Below are 22,414 nucleotides of genomic sequence, written 5' to 3'. Positions count from 1 at the left end.
TAAGGTAAATATTCCGATCCAAAAATGTTACCAACTGTTGATTGGCTCTTTGGCACAACAGCTGTTGTACAACACATGAGCGGCACGTGAGTAGCGCCCATTTTTTTCGGCATGCATGTTCACAACCGAGATTTATACAAGCAACTCAACTGGTGCATTTCAGAATGTAAGCTGGGTCGTCAAGTACATGAGCCCTCAATAATACATTTGAATTCCTTTATGTGTTAACTCAGGAATATCTGCTTTATTTAAGTGTCCATTACTTTTTCATTTAAATACATCTTTAGGCTTGTATTATTTTAAAAATGAAATAGATAAAAAACTAAACAGAATTCAATGTTAATTATTATCGAAATATATAATTATTACAGCATGTTGCTCTGTTAACTATATTTATGTACTGTACACAAAATACATGGAGTTACACATTCTTTTTTTTACATTAATTGACAAAAACACAAAGGGCCCTATCATACACCCAGTGCAATAAGGTGCAAGAAATGTTTTGCGCGATTTGTTGCTATTTTCAGACCAGCGTAACCCTAATTTTCACGTTTTGCACCACGTAGTTTGAATAGCAAATCCATTTGCACCACTTTGTGGACTCATGGGTGTGCTGGTCTATAAAGGAGGTGTGTTAAAGCTTATTGTTGGCGTGTTGTTATTTTGAGAAATTGAAATAGACCACGCCATTGACCAAGTAAAAGTTGGTCTAAAGTCCAATATAAAAATCACTACCTCCTTGTCTTCACCTCGGGGCGCTTTTTCAGTTTATTCATGACAATTTGCTTTTGTATAATGTTAGCAGTGTTAAACAGTTTACTCTGTGCATATTTATAGTTGTTTTAATAAAAACAAGTTTAGGTTTGTCCACCTGTCGTGTTTTAGAGATGTACGCATCACCATATGGGCCATACTGTAAGAATAGGGCATATGTTGGGATATAACTCAGTTTTTTGACCACGCTTCCTTATTATTTATTCATTTGCTGGAAATTAGAACTGTATTTAGAAATAGTTTTGAGTCAGTGCAATAGCCTAGTGGTTAGTGCGCCGACAGATGGTGCAGTAGCACATCAGGGCATCCTGAGTTCGAATCCCGGCTTGAGGACTACTCCCTTCTCTCTCCAACTTTGCTTCCTGTCTTAATACTGTCCTATCTAATAAAGGGCAAAAATAAATCTTAGAAAAAAATTTTTTTGAAACAAATCTTTGCGCTTAACAACAAAAATTACATATGTAGGCCATTGAATCAGCGGAATCTTCAGCGGAGTGCGTACAACACTTTTTCTTTACTCCACGAAAGTAAAGGAGTAAAGTACAGAGTAAAAGTGAACTAAAAAGAAAGTAAAGAGGTCACATGAAGGAGGCTCATTCTTTACCCTTGCACAGATGGTCTGTTGAACTGTTTTCTTGTATTCAATGTATTTCAACTTACAAAGTCCATCTTGTATATAGCAAATGTGCCATGGCATGACGCAACTGACTCTTTAAGAGAATAGGAGACGAGACTCTGATTGTTTTAATGCTCATTATGCTCAAAACACACCCATAACTCATTTAGAGAATAAGCACAACCCTGCACCGCGGCCCAAACCGTATTTTTCTGTCCTTAAAATAGCAAAGTGGATTCAAATGCTTCCTTAATGCTTTTGCACTATGCTCTTTATACTTTGCGCCTAGATCGTTCAAATAGAGCCCTATCAAAACTAATTTATTATGACTCAAAATGATTCTGAAATAACAAAAAAATAGTAATATCAATTTCTTAAAGTTAAATAACAGGTAGCAGTGCAGTCTACTCATATTTTTTTACTTTAACAACTATGTCTTTGGATATAACATGGACACTTTTTTTACATGATTTTCAAGCTGAATGCATAAAAGAAGAAAATCTTGCTTTAACAGCCTTCTTAAGATCAGGTCTCTGATCGTTTTTAGCTTACATAGCATGGTGAGGTAATGGATTCGAGTGTTTGGTATGAAGATAAGATAAGCTTATACTTGAGCTCAGAGATCAAATGTGAAATTGAAACAGAGTCACATTCTCTTTCAAGTCTGAGACTTCTGAGTGACTGAGAAGCAGATAAAAGACATGCTATACAAAAAAAATGAAGGTTGCTGTATTGAAGAAGAGAACATGCTAATACCTTAAAGCTCTGAACAAGATCTGCCTGACAGGATGTTGGCATTTCTATGTTGACAATATATGAAATATGACCTTTAAGTACCTGTGTGACCTGAAGGTATACTGTGGCCTTGACTGCTTTTTCTTTAGTCAATTCTTACATCAAATGGCTTTTTGATGTTTGTTTACAATAATTACGGATTCATGCCAAAAATTGAATTATTTCATTTTATTTAAAAGAAAAAAGTCTTTAATTAATTCCACCCTGAAAAGCCAGTCAAGGTATTATCACTGCAGCCAACAAATGGGAATATCATTTAAAACTTACAAAATGTGTGCTTTTTTCAATGTATTCAATCCACATGTGTGTTCACACTATGAAAACAATCCGATCAGTTATGTTTTTGTTTAGCTGTGGAAGTCCTCAAAAGTTTACTGACTTAAAGTGAACCCATTATGGATTCTAAAATGTCATATTTTGGTTTGGGAGTCCCTAACAACATGCTTATATGCATGTAAGGTCCAAAAATATTTTCATTTTCTCATATCATACAGTTATTTCACCTTATTGTCCCAATGACTCTCATACGATTTGTTCAGCAAGTAATTTTTCTAAATCCCTCCTTTGCATGAGGCTACCCAGCAAGCATTTTTGTAGACATCTACACATAGTCATCTTGGCTAAAACAAGGCTTAATTTGGGCTGTCAGTGAAAATCTAATATAAGTCCAAGAATAGGCCAAAACACTAGACTAGTAGACTAGTCATCAAATAAACAGAAATGAATGACTACACATATTAAGTCTGTCTATTTGACGACTAGTCTAGTTTTGGGCTGTTCTTAGATGTCTATTAGATTTTCACTGACAGTCCAAGTTTAGCCTTGTTCTAGCCAAGCTGTCTACATTTAGATGTCTATTAGACGTCTAGTAAACACAAACTTTTTTGCTGGGTAATCTGCTGTGACTGTCTGATGACCCAGTCTATTGTGATTGGTCTACTGTGTGCAGCACAAGTCCAAAACGAAATGCCCATCATGGCTCCTAAGTTTTCAAACATGCAGCCAGGGTACAGTATATAGGTGAACCCAATGCGGGAATGTATTGATAAAGCACTGAAGTTTATACACCAATATATTACTCTATTCTTCATCAAAGATGCAGCAAAAACCTTAACTAAATTAATAATTTTTGACCATCGTGACTTGGTTTAACCCATCGAAATCTATGAGTTTTATTATAGCACAGAGCTTTCCATGTTATGTATGAAAGCCACTTCAACCAGTTAAACAGGCAAGCTGTCAACAGAGAACAAGAAGGCAACCAATTTTATCACACTTAAGGCCTACTCACACTATGCTATCCGAACCATGCCCAAGCCCGTTTCCCAGATTGTTTGAGAAGTGAGTTCTCTGAATCGGGCTCAGGCACGGTACAGTTGGCCGGCCCTGTCCAGTTTAAAGAGGTTTGCCAAAGCGCGGTTCACTTGGGCTGAACTTGGGCCGAAACTGAAGACGAGTGGTGACTTTTACGGGACTGTTTCATATGGATTTATTAATCATTGTTACTGTTCAATGAACGCAAACTGACGTAAATTATTAAAGACGCAAACCCCTCACTGCATGACAGCTGCACCTTTAGCAAACATCCTAATTCCTGCAGCACGAGGACTTTATGATTGTTTATGAGCCTCAAAAATGGCTAATCTGTTCAGAGAAATATTTGACTGCGTTTCACCGCATCCCAAACAAATAAAACAATATAACTAAAGAAATCTCCATTGTGCTGAGCGAAAGCGCTTACTGAACAGCGCATCATCGATGATGTAAGTGCACTCAGGCCCGAATGTAATGTGAGTGCGGGCCGTCGAAGGAGACAGGAGGGGGGACAAGCGTGCTTTGGCCCGGTTCAAGGCAACTGTACATAGTGTGAGTACGCCCTTACAGATTGTGATTCAGAGGAGAAAGCAACTGTACAAATAAACTGGGAAATGGCAAAGATCCTTTCTTTAATAACAAATGGCTGGTGACTCGCACATTATAGGTTGCTATAGTAGACTTTAAAATGACCGGAATACAGCACAAGGTTTGGTGTAAACCATAGGTCTTAAACTCAGTTCATGACTCTTTTGAACACACGATTATTTGGATCAGTTGTGTTTGATAGGGTTGGAGCAAAACTGTGCAGAGCTGCGGGCCTCCAGGAATTAAATTTGAGACCTATGGTCTAAACTAACCAATCATGCTGTACAACTTGTAGTCCGAATGATTTCTAGACTGGACTATTGTAATGCTCTTCTAGCTTGACTCCAATCTAGCGCCATTAAACCTTTATGATGTAAATAATGCAAAATTTTGCAATTTGTTTGGTTTCTCACACCTCTCCTGGTTTCCCTGCACTGGTTACCAGTTAAAGCTAAAATCTAGTTCAAATCTTTGATACTAGCTTACTGAACAGCCACTAAGGGCGTACTCTCACTAGGCACAGTTGCCTTGAACAGTGTCGAAGCGCGGTTGTCCCCCCTCCCATCTCCCTTGATTGCCCGCTCTTACACTGCATCTTTAGTTTCTAAACCTGAAGCTGCTTACCTCATCAATGATCTGACTGTTCAGTTTAACAGGAAGAGAAGTGCTCTTGCTCAGCACAGTGGACATTGCTTTAGTTATATCATTTTAGTTGTTTGGAATGCAGTGACTCAGTCAAATATTTCCCCCGAACACAACTACAGCTTTTAATGCTCGTAAATTATTATAAAAGTCATCGTGCTGCAGGTATTAGGAAGTTTGCTGAAGGTGCAGCTGACATGCAACGAGGGGTTTGCATCTTTAATACTACGACAGTTATGTTCATTGAAAAGTAAGAATGATTAACAAATCCATATGAAACAGTCGTCACGTCTTCAGTTTTGGGCTCAGGTGCGCTTTGCACTCACACTACAACTGTACCACGCCAAAGCCCAACCAAACTGCACTCTAAAACACCTCTTCCAACTGGGCTAGGGCTTGAACTGGGCCTAAGCCTGATTCAGAGCACTCACATTTGTCAAACGAACCGGGAATCGTGCCTGGGCATGGGTCGGATAGCATTGTGTGAGTGCACCCTAACTCAGCACTCTTCAGCCTCTTACCTCCACTTTCTGCTTATGAATGTGTACACCCATTACAGTAATTTTCCAGAACCTTTTCATTCAATGTTCCTCACTGGTGGAATGATTTTCCTACACGGACTGCTGGTTCACTTGTATCATTCAAAAAACAACTGAAAACCTATCTCTTCCATGAACACTTCTTGTTTGTCTCTTCATGTTGAATTCCTGAATGCCTCTTCATTTGTAAGACACTCTGGACAAAAAGGAAAAAAAAATAATGTGAATGTTTCCTCACAGCTTTGTATACAAGCAGTAAAAAACTATTGTCCCTTACAATGCAAAGTGAAGTATATTTGCTTTCCCTACAATCCGCTTCGGTGTTTGAGGGTGGGTGGTTCAAGTTTTCCTGCGTCTATGTGTGCAACAATTGACAGGTAATGCTAAACGAAAATAGTTAAAGATCCACATCAATGACGATTCATATCAATGTTCTGATTCTGAGTGCATTATTTCTTTTTTAGAGTCAAGAACATTATACATGGTACACTTTTAGATTTAAAAAGCAGTGGGGTGTTTTCATCCACTTAGAGTTGTGTTACACACTGCATAAAAGGTATTTTTCCTAAAATTTCTGTTATGGAGAACTTGAAATATAATGTGGTCTTGTTTTGGTGTCCACTGGTGTGCTGATTGAGATAAACATTTATTTGCAAGTGTAATAGTGATATTATATAATATGATATTGGTTGAATCTGTTGTGACAAAGACAAGAAAAGCAAGCAGGATCTAAATGCAAGCAATTGGATTTACTATCCAAGAAGGAAGCAGAAGCAACACATGCACAGCAAGTGTACAGTCACAAACACACACACACACACACAAGCAAGTCAAACCAGGCAAGCCACACAGAGAGACCTTGAGAGATAGGAACATATCAAGAGCAACAGACTAAATGCAGGTGACTGCCCAGAAGACACACAACGTCATATGATGTTAACATTGTTAGATTTAGGTCACCAGTGTTTAAGGACAATGTTATTTTGATGTCCAGTAACGACGTAAAATGACGTTGATATTTTGTAGATTTTAGGTTGTTTTGGAAAGTAATTAAAAACCAATGTTAATTTAACATCTTAAACCAATGTCATATTGACATCAAATGCTAACATTTATTCGTCAGCTATGGCAGCAAAAATGTCTGATAGACATCATATTGGTAACGTCCACGCAACGTCAAGCTGTAACACCATTAGACATTGATATTTTGTTGTTTTTAGGTTGCGTTGGAAAGTAAACAAAATGCAATGACTGTCGGCCTGACATTGGGTTCTGATGTTAACCCGATTTTCATTTCCAATCAAAATGCAACATCCCTTGAAGCTGGGGTACACCGTGAATCTGTCATCATATTAACGTCCTATGTCTTTTGCGTGGTAACAAGCTCCTAATATAGGTGACTTAACAAGCAGCAGCTGATCACTAGAGTGAGTCAGCTGACAAAGTACCATGCTGTCAAGCTGCGGTCACACTTGACTTTTCTTCCCATAGACTTCCATTCATACGCACACGAATGCATCAGACCAGAAACGCGGGGTCATGCGTTAAGTTTAGCAGGTTGCTGCTGTGCAAAGTTCAAGCTTGGTAATAGATAACTAGATCTTTATGTGAGTTTAGGGTTCTTTATTTCCCGCCTTTTTGTTTTTCAAATCTGTGACTGACAATGCACCTGCAGCTCATTACTGGTTTTATGGAGTCACCTGTCAACACTCTCTCAAGAGGCAAATTCATTCTTTCTTTAAATGTCTATGAGCAATTCCATGCACATGTCAACCTTGCCATAAAAAAAATTAAGTTTTCACGTCACGTCCGTAACAACACTTTTTCCTCATACGTAAATGCAAAAATATTAAATCAAATCAAATCAATCATGTTTGTTCTATAGTGATCCAACTCTTATCCTTTTGATTATCATTGTTCCTTTTGGGTTGTGCAATTTATTCCCAGAATTTCTACAAAGTATGTTTTATGCTGTAAACTCACAGACTTTTATTGGTCACATCCATAACGCATGTTCATTTCCCTCATTTAAAATAAAAAACATGTTTACAGATTGAAATTGTTGTGCTCCCATAACTCTGTGGCAAGTTGTTCTGGAAAATATAAACAGATGTTTTTTTTTTTTATATAATGTTAGCATATACTTTCTATGTGAATTTATGTTTTGAGTTTTTACTGCAAATGTCACATCCATAACGTTGGAATTGCTCCTATACATTTTAACTTTCAAAATATCATTTGTTTTCTACCAGTCATTTTTTTAAATATATCTTTTAACATGTGATGACCTACTCTGTTCAGTTGAGGATTCTCTTGGTAAGTAACAGATGTTATCTGGAGTTTATGCATAAAAAGTCACAAAACATATACTAGAAAAAGAGGAGGAGGAAGAAAGAAAACATTTTAAACGGATCTCATTTGTGATTTTCCTTTGCTTGTGTTTTTTTTAGTTTTTTGTTAATGTTGTTTTCCTAGATCTATCAAATCAATAAAAGCTCCCTGACATCAGTCAATATTGAGCACATGGTGTAAACATCCACCATACTTACAACATTTTGAGTAATTTAGCTTAAAGATCAGGGTGCTGTCATTTCCTCCATCCTCTGAAGCCTCAAGGCATACAAGTGAATACACATTAGTCAAGACCTTGTATGGTCAGAGTCATTTTACAGAGGCAGGTTGATCAATGATCAAATTAACACATTATTTGTTTTTCAGCATGGCATAACAGCTTCAGTCTTCTCCAAAGCAATATATTTAATCCTGGATCAGTTAGCATGATTCAGTTAACTGCATTTTTGAGACAAAATGTAAAGATTGAAAAGAAAAAGTAAATATTTTTATGCGAGATCAATTAGAGAACAATTTATGAAAACTTGATATTTTTCTGAAATTAAAACCAAACTGTCAAACAAATACTTTTGTAAGGCCCTATTTTAAATCTTATAAGAGAAAAACTATTATAAAACTTTTTTTTTAATGTGAATCCCTCAACGATGGTTATCAAAAGTCATAAATGGTTATAGATTTGTATCTTATTTAATGTATTTGTTTTTGTTGTTGATGTCTTTCTATTGTTATAAGCCTTTGTTTATGGCAATACACTCAAAAGTCTACCTCTCTCCGTTTTTTTTTTATGAAAGGAATCTTGGTTGTGGGTATAAATTGCTTGTGAGACTGTTTTCTGCTAGCATAGTAAAGCAACCACAAGTCACTTCAACAAACTCTTTGTTTAGTGAGAAACATGGTGATCAAAATTAGAGAAAAGACATGGCTAGCCTGAAGAAAGTTTAGTAACACTTTAGTGTGTCTCAATTCACACTAATAGCTACTACTACCAGCTCATTATGATATTAAATCATATACTGTAGTATGCTCTTATTCTACATTCCTAATCCTGTCCAGTAGCTAAGCCCAACTACTACCTTATTATCTTTCAATTGGCTAATATTAAAATATTTTAAATAGGCTAATAGTTTGAATACTGTGAATGTACATTAAAATAAAGGGATTTACAGGCAATCTGATTTTCCTATCTCCCATTCATCTCCCAAGTAGCACATCAGCCAATCATAACGCAATATTATGTACTCCGTCACTCTCTCCCATTTTGTCTGACAAGCTAAACAGTCCCATTAACCAGATATACTATAGTAACATCTGCTATTAAGATGTAAAAGCTGAGCAATATACAATTTCATCTCATCTTATCTGTATGAAATGCATACATTTGTGTGGACAGCCTCACCATCAGCTGTCAATCAATAGTGTTGTCACTTGCTGAATGGATCACTCAAAACATGAGGAATCGAGAGTGATGAAATAATCTGTTCTGTATTTGGACCGGGAAAGCTTGTGGCCCTTTAGTTTATGGAGATTTAATGTGATAACATAACTCGTGAACTACCTGAAGACCCAGATAAGGACCGTACAGGACCACAGATACCCTCATTTCCAAGGCCACAAGTGCACGCAAGTGAAGTTAATCCTGGAGACTCATCACAATGGAAAATGCAAAAGTGTTCTTTCCATTCACCATGTGGGATCAAACTCCATTAAAACAACTCGCTCCCTGTCCTTAATGACAAAGAGGCTATACTCTCATCAAGTACCTCAGAGTTTGTCACGAGAGGATGAATGAAATGTTCGTAAATGAAAGTGAAACCCTTTAACTGCGGTTAAAGTCAATGAACTAAAAGTGAAACACCCGAAATTACATGAAACTATAGTGGAAAACATGCATAGCATGGTGATGTAATGATGTTAATTTATCTATGTACTATAACATGTAAAATGTGAACATGAAGGAACATTCTAAAAGCAACACATAAAAACACCTTAATCATATTATTGTCCTATTTAGATTAAGGTGAATCATTTGATTACTGATGTCCATGTAAACATAGACACTTTATAACACTTTAATTAGATTCAAATAATACAACCCTTCTATCCCAATACTTGTAGGCTATAGCTTCAACCTTTATTTTGTTTTAAATTTGAGTTACACTTACATCCTGAACATTTTCCTCATGTGGATATTGCAGACCTTTTATGTCTGCTTCTGTCTAAAACCAGTATGTAATATTTCCAGAAATATATTTATCATTTGCAGTGCACAAATTGATAGGGGAGCGCCCTGGCTGATACTAAAAGCATTTCAGACATAGAGAAGTGGGGCTGGGCTTTGCGAAGTGTATTTTCTAAAGAATTTTCAAAATTTTGTTGCAACTGAAGGCCATGGTTTGAATGACTTCAGCTCATCTGCAGCCACAAGACATCATTTATCTCTCACATGTAGCAGAATGAGCTATCTTCTGATAAAAAAAAAAATACATTTACTATGCTGTGTGTCTGTATGAGGCCAAAGTCCTGCTGCAGAAAACAAACTTCAAACCATGATACTTCACCTCCATCTATTACTTACTACTTTACACACTCTTTCAAGTCTTTTTACAAGTAATTCCTCAGTTTAATAATAAATATAATTTAGTTTCCCATCAGACCCAAATTATTTAAATTTCCATCACTATCACACCAGAGTTTGACTTAAATCAAACCAACCCAAAGTTAACGTACTCAGAACCCATATTTAAACTAGTAGATGATTTAATCTCCAAATGGAGATTGCAAGGTACTTAAGATCTTCTCTCCACATTTCTTTCTTTCATAATTCCCAGTCATCGCTCACATTGAATTGTTTGTTGCTCCTCACGTTGCTGAGCTACTGAAAATACAAGAAGAATTCATATTATATCATTTGAAACCTTTTGAAGCTGCATAAAAAAGTATTTTGAGATCACATGAAAGGCTCTTCCTTCAGTGATTGATGTATAGATGATTAAGTAAGTCTACAAGTTTTATGGGTTGCGTTTCTGAGACAGAAATGTGAATTTTCATGATGTCTCGTGTCAACTTCATCAGAAGTTACAAGTTTCCGAGTGTGTCCGTGGCTAATCTCAACACTGCACACAGTGAATAATGAATGCTTTTGTCATCTCTTATTCATTAAGACAAGGGGTCAGCGCTGCAGTTCCTCTGTCCTGTCTGATCCCGCGCAGACAGCTTTTCTTGTAGTTTCTGACCTTGAGATTGGAGACAAAAGTCAATGTTGCATGACTCTGGCACCCTTACCTGTGAAAAACAACAGAAGGGAACTGAAGACACAAACAGCAATCGGTATTCCTAGAAGACCTTCGTCTGTATTGTATTATTGGCATTTACAAAAGACTGATGAGACATACAATGCAATGTATAGCTATATAAGTGGAGGAGCTAATTAAAATGAACCATTATTAATATATTTAAACAATATTAAACATCTCATTTAAAAAAGGATAAGCTAACATTAAGGGCCAATCCTAATTCTATTTTTACCCCTACCCCTTTCTATGGTGGCAGAGAAAGCTTAACGTGTTGCAGTTTAAGAAAGCACATGCAATTACAAAAAACACCAGCAAATTAAGAAACGATCTTCATCAATTTGACAGCACACGTGTTGCAAATTGGTCACAACACAAACAACTGAAGAAACATTCTGCAAATTGGTCACAACACAAACAACTAAAGAAACATTCTGCAAATTGGTCACAACACAAACAACTGAAGAAATGCGCTGCAAATTGGTCACAACACAAACAAGTGAAGAAATGCGCTGCAAATTGGTCACAACACAAACAAGTGAAGAAATGCGCTGCAAATTGGTCACAACACAAACAACTGAAGAAACGTGCTGCAAATTGGTCACAACACAAACAACTGAAGAAACATTCTGCAAATTGGTCACAACACAAACAACTGAAGAAATGCGCTGCAAATTGGTCACAACACAAACAAGTGAAGAAATGCGCTGCAAATTGGTCACAACACAAACAACTGAAGAAACATTCTGCAAATTGGTCACAACACAATCAACTGAAGAAATGCGCTGCAAATTGGTCACAACACAAACAACTGAAGAAACGTGCTGCAAATTGGTCACAACACAAACAACTGAAGAAACCTGCTGCAAATTGATCACAACACAAACAACTGAAGAAATGTGCTGCAAATTGGTCACAACACAAACAACTGAAGAAATGTGCTGCAAATTGGTCACAACACAAACAACTGAAGAAATGTGCTGCAAATTGGTCACAACACAAACAACTGAAGAAACATTCTGCAAATTGGTCACAACACAAACAACTGAAGAAACATTCTGCAAATTGGTCACAACACAAACAACTGAAGAAATGTGCTGCAAATTGGTCACAACACAAACAACTGAAGAAATGTGCTGCAAATTGGTCACAACACAAACAACTGAAGAAACATTCTGCAAATTGGTCACAACACAAACAAGTGAAGAAACGTGCTGCAAATTGGTCACAACACAATCAACTGAAGAAATGCGCTGCAAATTGGTCACAACACAAACAAGTGAAGAAATGCGCTGCAAATTGGTCACAACACAAACAACTGAAGAAATGTGCTGCAAATTGGTCACAACACAAACAACTGAAGAAACATTCTGCAAATTGGTCACAACACAAACAACTGAAGAAATGTGCTGCAAATTGGTCACAACACAAACAAGTGAAGAAATGCGCTGCAAATTGGTCACAACACAAACAACTGAAGAAATGTGCTGCAAATTGGTCACAACACAAACAACTGAAGAAACATTCTGCAAATTGGTCACAACACAAACAACTGAAGAAATGTGCTGCAAATTGGTCACAACACAAACAACTGAAGAAACATTCTGCAAATTGGTCACAACACAAACAACTGAAGAAATGTGCTGCAAATTGGTCACAACACAAACAACTGAAGAAACATTCTGCAAATTGGTCACAACACAAACAACTGAAGAAATGTGCTGCAAATTGGTCACAACACAAACAAGTGAAGAAATGCGCTGCAAATTGGTCACAAGACAAACAACTGAAGAAACGTGCTGCAAATTGGTCACAACACAAACAACTGAAGAAACATTCTGCAAATTGGTCACAACACAAACAACTGAAGAAATGTGCTGCAAATTGGTCACAACACAAACAAGTGAAGAAATGCGTTGCAAATTGGTCACAACACAAACAACTGAAGAAACATTCTGCAAATTGGTCACAACACAAACAACTGAAGAAACGTGCTGCAAATTGGTCACAACACAAACAAGTGAAGAAACGTGATGCAAATTGGTCACAACACAAACAACTGAAGAAACGTGCTGCAAATTGGTCACAACACAAACAACTGAAGAAACGTGCTGCAAATTGGTCACAACACAAACAACTGAAGAAACATGCTGCAAATCGGTCTAAACACAAACAACTGAAGAAACAAACTGCAAATTGTTCACAACACAAACAACTGAAGAAACGCGCTGCAAATTGGTTCCCAGCCGGCACACGACCCACCTTCAACGATGAAATATGTTTGAACTAAGGCCAGATGTGTTTTAACGTTGAAATAATGTTGATACAAAGTTTAATGTTGAACGGTTTAATGAAAAACAGCCTGCATATGACCAGGCTTTAACGTTGAAACGCGGTTGAAAAAAACGTCAGTTGTTGCTTCAAAGTTGAAACAATGTTGATTCATAAATGGTTGAAAAAAGTTACAGAATTCTTTAAACAAGTCAACGTTGACTTTTTTTTATCATGATCTGTATGTTGAATAAACGCTATGGCTTCACCCAATATTTAGGTGGTTATTATGGTATCATCGGAGGACTCGATGCACGCGGCCACGCGCAGCGCTTCATTTGAAGTTTGAATTGAAACTTTCCAGTTTGGTTTTTAGTCTTGTTTGCGCTCCGATGACGCAGCAGCTAACCTCGAGGTAATGTTAACTTACATGTTTAACGTTAGTCTAAATAAGTGTTTTTACCTGTTTTATTTGTCAAATTCAAATCTGAGGCAACTGAGCAACGTTATAAAACAATATCTTATTTTAATACGCTGTATAATTAATGTTATTATTACAAAGTGAACTGTTGTCGTTTCACTGTTGTGTTTGTTTTTACTTTTAGAGATGTAACGTTAACTTACTCCAGAGATGCACTAACTTGCACAGCATTGAATGGAAAAAGGCTTTGTCCTTATGTAAGTTTACTTCTTGGTGCTTTGGTTGGTGATATTCTCCTTCTAATCTATTTGTTTATTGATTGTGAGGCTATGTTGTGATGTTATATTGTTATATTGATATTATTATTGTGATATTATGTTGTGATGTTATGCTATGTGGCAGTATTAGGGGACACATATGTATTTAGTCAGAAATTAATGCTTGAATTACACTTTTTATAGTAGCAGATAAGAAGTGAAATGGGTTTATAACTTTTTGGGTTTTCTGAAAGGTCCAGTTGAGGGCATCATGAACATGCAAATGGCCTAAACCTGTGTCAGCCTGGACAGACTGCAGTTTTGCTACACCACACCAAGGCTTTTGTATGGATGTATGACTACTACTGTTCTCTCAAGATATTACTGGAGCAAAACAACAGCACCCGTTACAGTGAAATTTGTGTTCATAAAGCATAGTGATATATGTGTAACAGGTCCAGTACATTTGTCATAAAGGTTAAAATCACAAAAAGTACTGTAAAAATAACTTGTTTGACTCTGCCACAACAGGTTAGGGTGTGTGCTTGCTACTCGTAGTAAACGCACACCCTGATCTGATGCTGGAGAGATATACGCAAACACATTTGTATTTACTGTTTTGTTTTGCCTCACTAATGTGTTGTTGGAGTTTGGTATGCTAACAGTTGAACCACTGAAGTCACATGGAACGTTTCTTATCTGGACTATGACCATCTTGGGACCATTGCTGACTGTAGAGGATGAGAAGCATTTAATCGAAAATATTCTAGTTTGTGTTCTGAAGATGAACAGGTCTCTGGGATGACACAAGTAAGTAATTAATAACAGAACTTATGTGAACACTTAATGTGACATGTAATAGTGAAATTTATCCTACATTCACAAATGTGAGGCATCATTATAGGACACATGTGAACATGCAATTTTGATGATACTAATAATAATGGAATAACAAATTGCTATTACTGTTGTAACTTGTGTTTGTGAGAGAGAATCAAATCATTTATTCTACAAAAAATACAAATTTGTGTATCTCCTTACTTCCGGGTGAAGCTATACTGCCGTTGTAGCTGGTGTATTCTGGGAAATTTTCTGACCCCTTGGTTTCGAGTGTGATCCTTAAAAATCTCTGTTCGAAGGCGTATTCCGCTTAGCCCTATGCCTTCAAGCTAAAGAGGATTGGGACACCCCTACCCCTTCACTCGAAAGCACAAAATGAGGGGTAGGTGTAAGGGGAAGGGCTAAGGGCTAAGGGGTAGAATTGGTATTGAGCCTAAGATTCCCTGTCATTTGTACTGTCAAGGGGTTTTAAAGTACACATTAGGGCATTTAAAAAGTTTCTTAATTTAGTTTTTGAGGTCTCCTACAGAAGTTTATATAAACCCAAATGTACTTTCATTTTCTACTGATATACATTTTACACTAGCTGATTGCTCAAAGCACCTCAAATGATTCATTTGAAGATTCACTAATTTTTTTGTTTCACACCTTTTTCTGTGAGTCTCATTTTTTTTATTCACACCTTTTTCTGTGAGTCTATGCTCTGACTGGTCAGATGGATGTGAAGTTATGTTTTACATAAAAATAGTATTATGCAAAAAAATGTTATGTTTATGTCGTGTTAGTCATTTTATTACATCTATTTAAAGGTGCAGTGTGGAAGTTTGTCACCCAGTGGTTGAACTAGATATTGCACTCCTGGATCGAAACAAACAATGAACAGAAAACTGTGGGAAATAAATACACACTGATTACTAAACTCAGAGGTTTTGAGTTTAGGATAGGAAAAAGGATAGGAAACAAAAAGCAGACCAGAAGACTAAGTTGTTAACAATGGAGGGAGGAACCAGATGCAGAGGGATGCAGGCAATAACCCAGAGCCCAGGTGGGATGAAAGCCCATGGTGAGGTTGAGGCAGTGTCAACCCATGGTGGAGAAGAGCTGAACTCAGGGGTCTGATCATCATATGGAGGTGGAGCCCAATTGAGAGTAAGAGTTGAGTGTTGCATTCAAAATGGGTATATGTTGCCCTCCCAAGGGCACTTCAGAATGAAAACAAACATGACTTCTATATCGAAGTGTTATTCCAACCTGAAGTGCTTAAATCTGACCACTTTGAAGGGCCCTTTAGAATTAAGGTATTTGAAGAATACAACTGATAGAACACATTGCGTTCAAATCAGAAAGGCTCATCCTTTTGTCTAATTCCTTCAGAGGGACCCTCAGAAGGGATTAGGGCATATGAATGAGTCCTTCCGAAAGAAACATACAGTGGTGAAAAATTGTCCGGAGGGCTGAGGTGAAGATCCAGAAGACTGCAATTAAGCCCGAGGGACCAAAGCAAAGGTGGAGCTGTAGAGGAGGAGGAGCTGAAAAGGAGTGACGGGGAGCAGCCATAGTAGTAGAGTCTAAAGGTGAAGGCAGGTAGATGACTGAGCAAAGAAGGGCTGGAAGAACTATAGAGCCTGTCAGAGCTGGTGGGATAGTGGGCCACATTGAAGATGAGCCCAAGGTGGAGACGCTGAGTGATAGGATCAAGGGGAAATCCGAGGCTTGGAATTTGGAATCAGAGACGAAGGTTTCTGGCTACCCAAAAGCAGAGGCTACTGATCTGGCTGAAGTTGATCAGAGGGATAGCCAAGGACCATTTGGGATGGGACGGAAGTTGGAGTGATGAGAGGAGATGGAAGAGGGTGGCTGGGTGGCAAATATGATTTCTTGCAGGCCATCTAATTGGTGAAGACGTCATTGTAACAGTTCAATTAGATTCAAGTGATCCAAACGTTCTATCCCTTGACTTGTAGGCTATAGTTTCAATCTTTATTTTGTTTTCATTTTGAGTTACTTTTACATCCTAAACATTTCCACCACATGCCTATTGCAGACCAATTGAGATGGAATGGAAGTTGGAGTTGATTAGAGAAAGTGGAAAAGGGAGGCTGGGTGGGGAATCTTAAGTCTTGCATCTGATTGGTTAATAAGTCTTGGAACAGGCCCACAAAGGGACATATGATGGGATTGGGTGGTTCCAGCGGACACAGAGGCAAATAAGTTTTCAAATAGTTCTGGGTTTCTCATCATGCCCACAAGTTCCATTAGTACACAGCAATGCAGAGTGTTACCAGCTCACAAACTTTTCATATTTTAGTAGAGGCTCTAGTTATGGGTCAGTGGCAGGCTTAGTTGCTCCTGATGGTGCTGGCTCATCCACCATACTGGCTGTCGGTCTATGGTAGGCTCTTGCTGTTGCTTTGTAAAGTGGTGGCATGCTGGTATCTGGAATGGAGCTGGTGATGGCCTGTTAAGTGGGGAAGATGCTGAAACAAGATCCATTATTCTCCGGCACCCACTTCATTAAAGCAGCAACGCTCCCGTAATGACCCTCCCTGACAGCTTTGCCTTGGTCAAAGTGCAAATGTGCAAAGGCAGCTGTTCATGTAAGGTGGGTGAAGTCTAAAAGGTCTCTTGTGTGGTTCCCCCTTTTTTAACATTTTAAAGGGTCTTAAAATCCCCATCATAGAGTGTTAGCACACGTAATAAACCAAAAATAAATACTAATTCAAATGAAAGTTGAATTCAGGGATGTTAAAAATAACAGGTTTTTAGCTCAAACCTTACTGAGAAACACGACTTAATGGTAAGACACTGATGCGGGCCGGTGCAATCTAAGCACAGGTATATGCGAGTGTGCTCTGGCCTCATCTTGTCAGGCTTGGATCAGTCAGGCTGAGCGAGAGTGAGGTTGGAGGAGGATTTCTCCAGGGAACAGAGTAACGCCTCAGGCTCATCCCACCATGTGGAAGTACAGCTTCTCCATCTGCCTGCGAGCTGCCACACATATCTGTTCACCCGCACTGCCACCTTCCACTCTCACAGCGGATAATAGCAGATCCATGGCCAATAAACCTTTGTGTGCTGAGCATAATAAACTCTGACATGTCTGCTAAAATCATCGCTTAAAAACACAGCCCTCGTGGTAGTCCTGCACGGCTCACTTTGTGCCCGAGGTGGGATATGACTGAGAAAAATGGGTTCATTATGATACAAGTCATAATGCATAGCTGTTATGTATTATTGTTTTTATTGTTTTGCATATTAAACTAAGAGAAAGGATAGTAGTTATAATACATAACTACATTTTCGGTGCTTTTTCATTTAGTTTGTAATGTCTATGTAGTTTTTAATCATTTTAATCTTTGTAATTTTGCTTTTCACAACATATGTACATGTATATTTCGGTTTAATTGTTTTCATTTTGTTTGTTTTTTTTGCTAATTGATTTAAGTTATCTATATATTGATGCATATATAAATAACTTCTTATTTGATTTTATAATTTGTACTGTTTTATTTGATTATTATTATTGTTGCCTATATAATCAGCTTTGTTATGATGTAACTACAGTACATTCTTTTGGAAGTTGCATTTAAAAATATCCTCACAAAAATAAAGAATACAAGCACAGTCATGGCGCTACTGCTTTAAAAATTTGCACAGGCTTGACCTTTTGCTTGTAGATTGGTTTATTTTTCCTGCTGCCTCTATAGATTGTCTCTAAAAGCGGAGTTGGTGACGTGAGGCCAAGCCTTTGAACACGCACTAACATTAGGAGTATGAAAATACTCCATTAAGTTAAGAGGGTCCCAGAACAGTAGCCCTCTCCCTTTTTTAATTGGACCTGATGAAAGTGACTTTTATCTGCCCTGACCATCACAGACTTAAGCGGTTCAGATTTTTCCCTCTTTGATACCACTGACTCCTGTGATCTGCCGGACGTGCCTTGTTTCTCATTCTGGTGCTTTTGTCTGTTATTGAATGAAGCTGCTGCTTCCTAAGCCAAAATCACAGTGAGCAGACGGTCTACATGCTTTTGCAGCCTATTTCTTTGCAAAATCTGCTAATTTCTCTTTTCATTTGGTATCCGGATGCCTGCATATAGTGATGACTTTTATGGCTTAATTTCTGTATTTATTATATGTAAAACACATTTCAACACAGCTGAGGTTGTTCAAAGTGCTTTACTCTACAAATAATAATAGAATGGGCAAAGGCATAAAACACATAACATTGAACAAAAAGACAAGACTAAAATAAATTGCCTCTGGAATTAAAAGGCAATTGAACTGAACAGTTTTTATATAATTAGGCAATAAATTTTAAAGTTTGGGGGCAGCAACTGAGAAAGCACAATCCCTTATGAATTTCAATCTAGATTGGAACTACTAAAAATAGTTGGACGGATATCTCGGGAGCCTAACAAAGGATTACCTGTTCACTAATGTGAACCAATCTACTAGTGCCAACCTATTTAGGTTTAAAAAACAAAAAGTAGAAGTTTACATTCAATTTACATTCAGAACCCTCCAAAAAAAAAAAAAAGAGTGATTTGACCATCAAATTTTGCTTTTCAAAATAGTTTAAAAAGTAGACTTTCGAGAGCCATTTAACAGAGCAACCCAGCAGGCACAGGACATCAACATGACATCAGATGGACATTGTACCCCATTATCATTGGATGTTGCATTTTGTTTGGAAATGAAAATTGAGTTGACGTCAGAACCTATTGTCAGGTCGACGTCAATGTCCAACTTTCAACCCGAGATCAACTAAATATCAACGCCTAATGATATTACAGTTTGTGGACGCTACCACTATGATGTCTATCAAACGTTGGCTTTTGGTTGCCATACCTGACGAATAAATGTTAGTATTTGACGTCAATATAACGTTGGTTTAAGATGTTGGCTAAACGTTGGATTTTGGTCACTTTTCAACACAACTATCAACGTCATTTGAAGTCATTATTGGACGTCAAAATAAAGTTGTCCTTAGACACTGGCTAGAGATTGAATTTTGGTCATGTGACATCATGACCTGAATCTAACCTAATATTAACGTCTTATGACGTTTTGTGCCTGTTGATGAGCATTACTGTAACTGTATCCCACTCTGGTCTCAAGTCCCATGGAGTGGGCTCCGGAAGAATGAGTTTATGTAGGCAGCAGTTCACTAAGATCTTAAGGGTGTACTCACACTAGGCTATGCAAACCATGCTTGGGCGCATGCTCTAAATCGTGCTCAGATGTGGTTCAGTTGGCTAACCCTGGCCTGGTTGGAAAAGGTGTGCCAGAGCATGGTTTAGTTGGGCTCAGGCACAGTGCGCTTGTAATATAAGTGTAAAGCTCACCTGAATGTGAAAGTATAGACACAACATCACTTTTAGGGCACTGTTTCATATAGATTTATTAATCATTCTCACTTTTTAATGAACGCAAACTGTCTTCGTTTATTAAACATGCAACCCCCATCGCTGCCACTCAGCTGCCACCTTCAGCAAAATTCCTAATACATGCAGCAAGATGACTTTCATGAAAATTTGTTGCGTATGTCACTGCATTCCAAACGACCTGAAATAATACAAAACAATATAACTAAAGCAATCTCCGTTCTACTGATTGAGAGCGCTTCTCTTCAAAACTGAACTGTTACATTATCGATGATGTCAGCATGCTCGGGCTTGGAAGGTAAAATTTCAGTGTGAGGAGAGGGGGGAGAGGGAAGGGGGGAGGAGTTCATCTGGGTACAGTTCAAGACAACCTTGCCTAGTGTGAGTACACCCTAAGATGCCATCAGACTTGTTTACATACACCTAGATTTTTCACCACTGCTTTATTATGCGTAACCAGGGATCAAGGTATAGAATTTAGTGTAGTTTGATTGCTGACTGGACCAACAAATAATTAATTAAGAAAGAAAGAAAGAAAGAAAGAAAGAAAGAAAAAAATTAAAAAATAAAGATAGATTGTTCCTGATGTCAAATAAATAGTTCAAAGGCTTGACCTATTGTATAATGTAACATAAATTATGTGTCTTGTTGAAAAATTTTGTAGAAAACCTTTGAAAGATTACTAAACAAATAAATAAATATACATTCGTTTTAAACTACTGTATGGACTATTATTTTGATCATGTCAATTGGTTGAGCTTAATGATCTAATGGTGCTGCCTGTTGCAATACTAATACAGTGACAGTTTTTGGATGTTATTTTCAGTTGAAGGGCAACATGAAAGGCAATGCATACCTTCACTGATTTCCTAAGAAGAAGAGGAAAGAATAAGATGACCTTGGAAGAATAAAACTTCCTGAAGTCCTGTGTCTTTGTTCTCTTCACTTCAGCCCTGATGCCTTTAAGGCTTTTAGTAGAGCACAGCTACTGAAAGAGCTTACAGGTGATATAAGTGTAGACTTAAATGGACAGTTCACCCAAAAATTAAAATACTGCCATCCTTTACTCACCCATTGTTTTCTGTTAAACAGAAACGTAGATATTCTAAACAATGTTATAAACCTGTAACTATGAACTTCCATAGTATTTGTTTTTTTCAACATTAAACAAAAAATACTTGTTTGGATGATGTCAAGGATGAGTAAATGATGGTCATTTTTGAGTGAGCTATCCATGTAAACCACTGGTGTCAATTCCAGTTTCAGGAGGTCCGCAGCTCTGCACAAATTAGTTTCAACTCTATTTAAAGTTTCAAGAGACCCTCGAGTACTTTTTTACAGATTTTAACAGATGTGTGTGTGTGTTGAGCATCAGTTAAGGCAACATTAGCACCTGTTAGCTTTAATTGTGGGGTGAACTGGATAATTTTGAGCTTTTGTCAGCTAATTTCATCTTCCAGGTTTTAAATAATTTTGGGGGTGGGATCAAAATCGGTGACGTAGCGCAAAACTTCAAGTGGAGTGATGACGCGCCGGTTTCTCATTATTAATCATAGCAGAGTTTTCTTATCCTATGAGAAGACCCTGCTTCTTAATTATTCATAAGCGCATGTGCTTTCCGTAGGCAAAGCAGACCTGCCAAGCTGGGAGACCCACCGGTTGAGACATGGGTCGCATGTTTTTTGTTTCCATGATCCACGGGGTTTGTTGCATGCTTTTCCTCGCAATGCTGTGGGGGGTGATACAGCAAAGCTGTTGGTTTGCAGCAAGCATTTTTGTGGGGAGAGCTGTACGATAATTGGTGAATGGCGGACTTTGTCTTTTATTAGTAGAGTTCATAACCATCAGGTTACCATTCACACACATCACACAAATCTGTGCTGCTGTGTTCACACATGTTTAAAATCCTCCAGATTACTGGCAGGGTTAATGGTTGGAATAGACAGGGCAATAAAGTTGCTATCCACTGTATCTGCATTCAGACCCGGGGATTAAGGAGAAGAGAAGTCCTCCTCATTTAGAGTGTTCATATAATCACAATTATCTTTATAATGATAGAACAAATTGTGGCTATTGTATATGAAATTACGAAGAACAAATGTAGCAGGGCATTAAATTACTTAGTTTATTTATTTATTTGTATTTTAACTTTGTAAACTACAAAGTCATGTGTCTCCTCATGGTTTTTCTCATTTTGTGAGCGAACTGACAGTTCGCTCCACTCTTTTTCCCCTGCACTGTCGGCCACACACACTCCTCCACTGCTCGACGACCATCTCGGAGCATTTTTTTTTAAATTTCTGAGGTAGACTTGAACTGAAAAAAG

Source organism: Danio aesculapii, chromosome 2, assembly GCF_903798145.1.
Source record: "Danio aesculapii chromosome 2, fDanAes4.1, whole genome shotgun sequence".
Taxonomy (NCBI): domain Eukaryota; kingdom Metazoa; phylum Chordata; class Actinopteri; order Cypriniformes; family Danionidae; genus Danio; species Danio aesculapii.
Note: the sequence above shows the minus strand (reverse complement) of the source record.